Source organism: Odocoileus virginianus, chromosome 17 (assembly GCF_023699985.2).
Source record: "Odocoileus virginianus isolate 20LAN1187 ecotype Illinois chromosome 17, Ovbor_1.2, whole genome shotgun sequence".
Lineage (NCBI taxonomy): Eukaryota > Metazoa > Chordata > Mammalia > Artiodactyla > Cervidae > Odocoileus > Odocoileus virginianus.
In genome coordinates, this window is record NC_069690.1 from 40,899,398 (window position 1) to 40,907,739 (window position 8,342).

Here is an 8,342-nt window from a genome sequence, read left to right on the forward strand (position 1 = left end):
GTGCCATTCGTGTCCACTGGGGCATCCCCTGTCCCTCCCAGGGCAGGGGCTGGGGAGGAGGACGTGGGTTCACGACTTCTGGCCTCACTTGCTGTCTGAGGGTCATGAAGGACCAAGAGAGGACAGCCCACATCATGCTCTCGGGCCAAGCTTTAGCCTCTGCCTTCGCTCCCTGGCCCTGCCCCTCACCTTCAGAAAGGCTGGGCAGGAGGAAGGAATTTGACACTCACAAGGGGGAAGAGGAGAGCAGGGCTAGTCTTTTTTTAAAAAATGCTTTTATTGAGTTATTTATTTTTATGGCCACACTGGGTCTTGGTTGCTTCTCTCTAGTTGTGGTGAGCAGGGGCTGCTCTCCAGTTCCCACTGTGGTGGCTCCTTTGGTGGCAGAGCTCGGGCTCCAGGGTGCCTGGGCTTCAGTAGTCGTGGCAAGTGGCTCAGTAGCTGTGGCTCCCGGGCTCCAGAGCACAGGCTCAACAGTTGTGGCCCAGGGACTTAGTTTCTCCAAGGCGTGTGGGATCCTTCTGGATCAGGGATTGAACCTGTGTCATCTGCAATGGCAGGCAGATTCCTTACTGCTGAGCCACAAGGGAAGCCCATGGACTAGTCTTAAGGCCATGGCAAGGAGCCTATTTCTTTTTGGCCAGACCATGCGGCATGTAGGATCTTATAGTTCCCCAACCAGGGATTGAACCCAAGCCACCAGAAGTCCTAACCTAGCCATTGGAGTCCTAACCACTGGAGACCAGGGAAGTTCCTCGCCTTCTCGTCTGCTGCCCACCTGGGCCTGAACTGTGCTCAGCCCACACTTCACCCTGGGAGCTCGAAACCCATCTCCCACACCAGGCTGCAGCTGGGTCCTCTGACATCAGAAGCTGGGGTGAGGCCCAGGCGGGAGTCTGTGCGCAGGAGTTTGTTGAAAGAGAGGATGGGGTCAGTGGGCTCTGACCCTGAGCTCCAGTCCCAGCTGTTTCACTTCCCGGATGCCATCTAAGGCGAGACACAGACTTGAGGGGATGCTGGGGGGGGCAGGGTGGGTCTTACTTACACGGAGGGTGGTGGTGAGGGTTAAAGGAGATGCCTGTAGCCTTCACGTGGTCTCTGACCCATGGCAAATTCTAAGGTGTTATTGTTCGGTCACTAAGTCCTGTCTGACTCTTTACGACCCCCATGGACTGTAGCCCATCAGGCTCCTCTGTTCACGGGATTTCCCAGGCAAGAATACTGGAGTGGGTTGCCATTTCCTCCTGAAGGAGATCTTCCTGACCCAGGGATCCAACTTGTGTTTCTGCGTATCCTGCACTGCAGATGGATTCCTTATCGCTGAGGCACTGGGGAAGCCCCCAGTTCTAAGTAAGAGCTGCTATTTTTATCATTGGTGCTTTCATTTCCACAGGCTTATCCTCAGTGCTGTGGCATCTGGCCGACTCCCAGAATATCCATTTCCCCCTTGTCCTTGGTGATTTTCCTCCCCTGCAGGTTTGTGCCTCCTCCTGCAGGCAGGCCTCACACCAGCTCCTCAGTTCTATCCACCTTCTGCCTCCTGCAGCCCTGGTCACGTCCATCCTGGGTCCTGTTTTGCCTCCCATATCTTAACGTGAATGCCTCCCCCTGTTGAATAAGAGCATATCACCTCACTTAACACTCAAAATCAAGCCTGGAACCCCATTTACAGACTGTCAAAACCCATTGAACGCACATTTTGGTCAAAATCCACTGAGTGCACACTTATGATTTGTGCATTTCGTGGTATGCCAATTTTATTTTAAAAAACTATTGCAAATGCTGAACTCTCGTTAATGAAGTGCTTAGAGCAAAGTGTACTGTGCATTTATTTTGAAATGCATGAATAAACAAGATAGACAGCTGGATAGATATGAGATCAAGAACAGCAAAATATAAATTATAGAATCTAGGCGATGGGTGTATGAATGTTCACATTAAAATCCAACTTTTTTTGTGTTTGAACTTTTTAATAATAAAATATTAGCAAGTGTTTCGTTTAGCAAGATCAGGTGGTGGTTTTATTTATTTGGCCACGCCTCGCAGCTTGCAGGATCTTAGTTCCCCAACGAGGGATTGAACCAGGGCCCCCAGTAGTGAAAGCTCTGAGTCCTAACCACTGGACTGCCAGAGAATTCCCAATAGTGGTTTTAAGTGGGAAAATAATTCTGAAAGTACCTGTGAGAGGACTCTGTACACAGGTGCATTTCAGAGATGGTCAGCCAGGTTGACTTGCTTGCCCCCATGCCACATGTAGGAGGTAAGGAGGCTGAGCTGTGAACCTAATCTCTCTTTTTGGTCTCTGGGTACCTCTGCCTCTGCTTGCTTGCAACCTCTGTTCCACCCTCTCTCCTTAAGCCTGGCTCCTGCTGAATCTACCATTGCTGGACCCCCAGTTCCTCTCCCATTTGAGTCCTCGCAAACTACCTACCCTTCCTGGTCTCACTTTCCTCCCCAGTCCGGGCCACGTGGTTTGTCACTTCAGTTGTGTGTGATGCTCCAGATTGCTGCCCTGGTCCTGCTTCAGAACTCAACCAGGCTGGTCCCCAGTTCCTGGCAGAGGATGCTATCACCCCTTCCTTGGTTCCTATCTCTTTTACCCTGTCAACAGGGAAGTTCCTGAAACTGGACAGTTGATCTGACTTCAGATTAATATGCTGCAGCTGCACTGTTGCCTGGCAACCTTATGAATCATCTCTTTCCCTTCATTCTCAGGGTCATCTGATGTCAGCCCCCTTCTCTCTACCATGACTGAGGTTTTTCAAGACTGCCTTCCATCCTTTTCTCCTCTCCATACTGGGGGGTGCATAGTCCTGTTCAAGGTTAATCCCCACCAGGATCCTTCATCCCAGACCCTCCTGCCTGCTTAGAGACTTTATGCCTTCACTTTTCCATTCATTCATTCATCTATTTATTCAATAAAATTTTTCTAAGTTCTACCTTTGTGCCAGGCACTGTGCTGACTCTGAGGACACAATGTTGATTGAGAGGGTCTTCTTGCCTTTTCTCTTGAAGGGGAAACAGTAAGATGTTACGGCTGAAGGTACCACAGGTAGCTGGCAGTGGGGAGGGAAGTAAGCAGGGAAACCTTGTCTATCCCCCTGGATCTTGAAGTTCTCCTCCATGGAAAGCCTTCTGACATCTACAACACATTTTCCCCTCTCCCTTCCCAAAATGATGGGATTAAAATTTAGGGAGCATTTCTATGGTCAGGCCTCCATGGAGGCACTTTGTATGCTTTATGTCTGCTAATCCTCACCACCACCCTGTGAGGAGGGTGACTGTCTTGCCCCTAGTTTATAGCCGAGAAAACGAAGGCACAGAGAGGTTGGTGATTCTTGTGAGAAGTAGTGAAGCAATCCATCATGGATCTTGAGCATCTCTGAATGTTCTCGCTGAGGATGCCAAGCATGCAAGGTCAGGAGCACTTCTTCACCTGGGCCATGTCTCAGGGTTGTGTCTGGAGTGAATAGCCTTGAAGGATGTAGCTCTTTATCTCCCAATGGGAAGGGAGATTCCCCAAGCTCAGGGTTCCTCAGCGGCAACTACTGCACGCAAATTATCCACCTGGGTCCATGTTGTGTCACCAGCTGAGGAACTCAAGACGTGAGGGAATGGATGCAAATCGTGCTGCTCACTGGATTATGAGTAATAAGGTTATTCGTCTCTGACCCAGGAGTCTTGTGTCATCTGTCAGCATTGGTGAAAGGATAACATCTTGTGTGTGTGTGTATGTGTTAGTCATTCAATGGTGTCCAACTCTTTGTAACCCTATGGACTGTAGCCTGTCAGGCTCCTCTGTCCATGAAATTCTCCAGGCAAGAATACTGGAATGGGTTACCATTTCCTCCTCCAGGGGATCTTCCTGACCCAGGGATCAAACCCTAGTCTTCTGCATTGTGGGCAGATTCTTTACCATCCAAACCGCTAACGGCTTGGTAAGTAGGGTAAAGTCAATTCGATCAAGTCCATCCCAAACCCAACACAGTGATTTGCCCAGGACACGGGGCTCATCACTGAGACTTGAACTTAGCAGTTTGATTTCATAAGCTTTAAATACAAGTCTTTCCTCGCTGCTTTCCTGCTGCCTGCATGGCAAGGTGTCTCTTCCCTTCACTCTACTATTAATTGAGCCAGTGTGAGGTTGGTTAGATGGACAGACAGCAGGGCTAAGGAGAAATGGGAGGTTTTGATGCTGGTTTCACCTGTGACCTCACTTGACTTCTGTGAAAAGCTATTTCAGGAAAGGGCAAGGGGGCAGAGCTTTCTTCAGGCTTTACTGAAGTTCTCCTGCTCTTAAAAACTCATCTCATTCTATTATTATCCCTGGCAGAGAGCAGAAGTTATTTTCACTCACCAGACAAAGTGGTGTGCCACCATGTGGCAAGGGCAAAATCTCTGTTCAAAATCTGCCCACTGAACTTTGAAAGGATGCAATTTAAAAAGTACAGGGGACCTCCGTGGCAGTGTAGTGGTTAAGACTGCTCACTTCCACCTCAGGGCACACGGGTTCAATCCCTGGTTAGGGAACTAGATCCCACATTCCTCGGACGTGTGGCCAAACAAAACAAAACACATCCCAACAACCATATAACCTGTTTTCTGAGATATAGTTCACACATCACACCAGTCTTTTAACGTATACAATCCAGGGGCTTTCATGATATTCACAAAGTTGCCCAAATGTTACCATTATTTAATACCATTTTCATCACCCCAAGCAGAAAACCCTTATCCCCTTTGCAGTCCCTCCTCATTCCTCCTCTCTCCTGGCAACTACTCATTGACTTTTTGTTTCGAGATATGACTGGGCATTTCATATAAATGGGATCATACAAAATATGGCCTCTTGTATCTGACTCATTTCATTTAGCATCAGGTTTTCAAGATTTACTCATGTTACGGCATGCATTGGTAGTTTTTTTTTTCTTCAAATTATATTCATTTGTATGGATCTACCACATTTTATTTATTCATTCATCAGTTAACATGATCAAATGGACACTTGGGTTGTTTCCACTTTTTGGCTGTTGTGAATGATGCTGTTAGGAATACTTATATACGAGGTATTAGGTGACTATATGTCTTCAGTTCTCTTGGGTATATATCTAGGAGTGGAATGGCTGGATCACTGGGTAAATCTGTTTAATTTTTTTTAGGGAGTGACAGACTTACTTCAGAGGCCATACCATTTTACATTCCCACCAACAATGTATGAGGGTTCTCATTTCTCCCCATTTTCCACCAAAAATGGTTATTATTTGTCTTTTTGGCAGTAGCCATTCTACAGATCGTGAGTGGAATCTCAATTCCCGTTTTTTAATTTTTATTGGAATCTAGTTGCTTTACGATGTTGTGTTAGTTTCTGCCGCACAGCAAAGTGAATCAGGTCTATATTTACATATATCCTCTTTTTTGGATTTCCTTCCCATTTAGGTCACCACGGAGCGCTGAGTCCCATGTCCTATACAGTAAGTTCTCATCAGTTATCTATTCTCCTCAATGGTTTTGATTTGCGTTTCCCTGATGGCTCATGACATTGAACATCTTTCATGGGTGTGTCGGTCATTTGTATATCTTCTTTGGAGGAATGCCTATTCAGATCCTCTGCCCACTTTTCAGTGTTCTGTCTTTTTAAAAAAACTGCTTTGTAAGAGTTCTTATATATTCTAAATCCAAGTCCTTTATCAGATATGTGATTTGTAAATATTTCCCCCCATTTGGTGGGTTGTCTTTTCACTGTCTTGACAGTATCCTTGGAAGCACAAAAGGTTGAAAATTTGATGAAATCCAACTAATCTACTTTTTTCTTTTGTCACTTGCAGTTTTGCTATCAAATCTAAGAAAGCTTTGCCTAATTGAAGGTCATGAAGATCTTCTATTTTCTCTGAAAAGTCCTATATTTTTAGCTCTTATATTTAGGTCTGTGATGCACTTTGAGTTAATTTTTGCATATGGTGAAAAGTAGGGGTCCAGCTTCATTTTCTGCCTGTGGAGATCCAATGGTCCTGGCACATTCATTGAAAAGATTACATTCTTCCTTCTTGAATTGTCTTGGTCCCCTGGTCAAAAGTCTTGTGGAAACCTTGACTGAAATGCAATGATTCTTGATAATTAAAAAAAAAATCAGTGCCCTTTAACTTTTGAAAACGATGTATTTCTGGCTGCGCTGGGTCTCTGTCACTGCGTAAGGCCTTTCCTTCATTGCAGAAAGAGGGGGCTGCTCTCTGTTGCGGTGCACGGACTTCTCATTGTGATGGTTTCTCCTATCGTGGAGCACGGGCTCTAGGAGCCTGGGCTTCAGTAGTTTAGGCACTTAGTATTCACTGCCCTGGGGCTCTAGAGCCGGGGTTCAGTAGAGTAGTTGAGGCGCACAGGCTTAGTTGCCCTGCAGCATGTGGTATCTTCCCAGACCAGGGACTGAACCCGTGTCCCCTGCATTGGCAGGAGGATTCCTATTCACTGCACCACCAGAAGTTCAACAGTTCTTAATTTGGCAGGTGGGGGGATTTGTGTTTGAAATAACACAGTGTGTAGAATGTGTAGAGGCTTCGTTAGTGGGTTTCCTAACAGTGTTTCTCAACTTTTAATGCGTATGAGACCCCCTGGGGGTCTTGTTAGGATATAGATTCCAGTCCAGTTGGTCTCATAGGGGACCTGCGATTCTGCATTTCTGAAAAGCTCCCATGTCAGTCTGATATGTTGGTTTGCAAATCACAAGGTTTTATCAAATGCAATTTCAAAAGTCTACAATTGAAATCCTCAAGAAAGCCCCAGTGTAGGGCTTCCCTGCTGGATCAGTGGTTTAGAGTCCGCCTGCCAATGCAGGGGACATGGGTTCCATCCCTGGTTGGGGAAGGTCCCACATGCTGTGTGGCCAAAAAAAACAACAACAAACAAATCGCACCTGAGGGATGAGGGCTGTCGTTGGTCCCAATAAGTGAAAAGCCAAGTTTGATGTAGTCATCACTGTGTTTTCTGCTGCGACATTGTTTTTGACATCCTTAATCAGATGAATGGGAGCTGCAGGCTTGGTAGGGTTCGATGGTGGTGAACGGGGAGCTCATCACCACCCATAGTCCACCCCAGGGATTCTGGCATGAGGCTGAGGGCTGAGCTCAGGCTTGGTACCACTGGAGAGTCCCCAGTTGACTGCTGTGACAGCCATGTTCCTGCACCCCTCAGCTAGTGCCAAGATACTAACCAGTCTGTATTCAGCTCAAAACTGTTGCTTTCCATTCTTCCACTGTTTGTTTTTGTGCATTTCAATGCAAATCTAAAACTGCAATGGAAAATGCACTTATAAAAATATTTAAACTCATATATTGTTGCCATCTTTGCTTAGCTAGCTTGCAGATCAATCTATGAAGTCTGCTAATTTTAATTAGGGAAATCTTTTTTTTTTTTTTTTGGCATGCAACTCACAGGATCTTCATTCCCAGACCAAGGATCAAACCCATATCTCCGTCAGTGAAAGTGTGGAGTCCTAACCACAGGACCACCAGGGAAATCCCTGAAGGCTGCTAATTTTATGGCCCAAACTGGTGCTTCTTAAATCATTTTAATGAAGATTGTAAAAATGAAGATGGACTTAATAAGTCTGAAAGTCGCTCAGTCGTGTCCGACTCTTTGTGACCCCATGCACTACACACAATCCATGGAATTCTCCAGGCCAGCGTACTGGAGTGGGTAGCCTTTTCCTTCTCCAGGGGATCTTCCCAACCCAGGGATCAAACCCAGGTCTCCCGCATTGCAGGCGAATTCTTTACCATCTGAGCCACAAGGGAAGCCCAAGAATACTGGAGTGGGTAGCCTGTCCCTTCTCCAGGGGATCTTCCCGACTCTGGAACTGAACAGGGATCCCCTGCATTGCAGGTGGATTCTTTACCAACTGAGCTATCAGGGAAGCCCTTTAGGAAGTCTGAGGTGGGCTTGAAATCCTGCACGTCTAACAAGCTCCCAGGTGATGCTGAGCACTGGGTCTTTAGTTCTGTTTCCACAGTGGACCATGGCACTAAGGAAGTTGCAATCTCCCTGCCCCTGATTTGCGCGCATGTTTGTTTTCTACTATGTCACAGAAATGGAGTGAGAATCAATGGCTTGACACCTGAACAGAATGACTATTGCATTCATGTTCCCACGTTAGCATTTTTCAACCTCTGTGCTCCCTGTGCTTCCTGTTTTCAACCAGTTGTCCATTCTGGGTATAAATTAACCATAAAGGTCTAAAAGATTAATGACAATTTGAACCTCGCAACCAACTAGATGACTACGGCTGGAGGATGGCTGGTGATAGTGGCTGTGGAGTGAGTGAGTCATGCATGAGCTTCTGAGAGCCATGC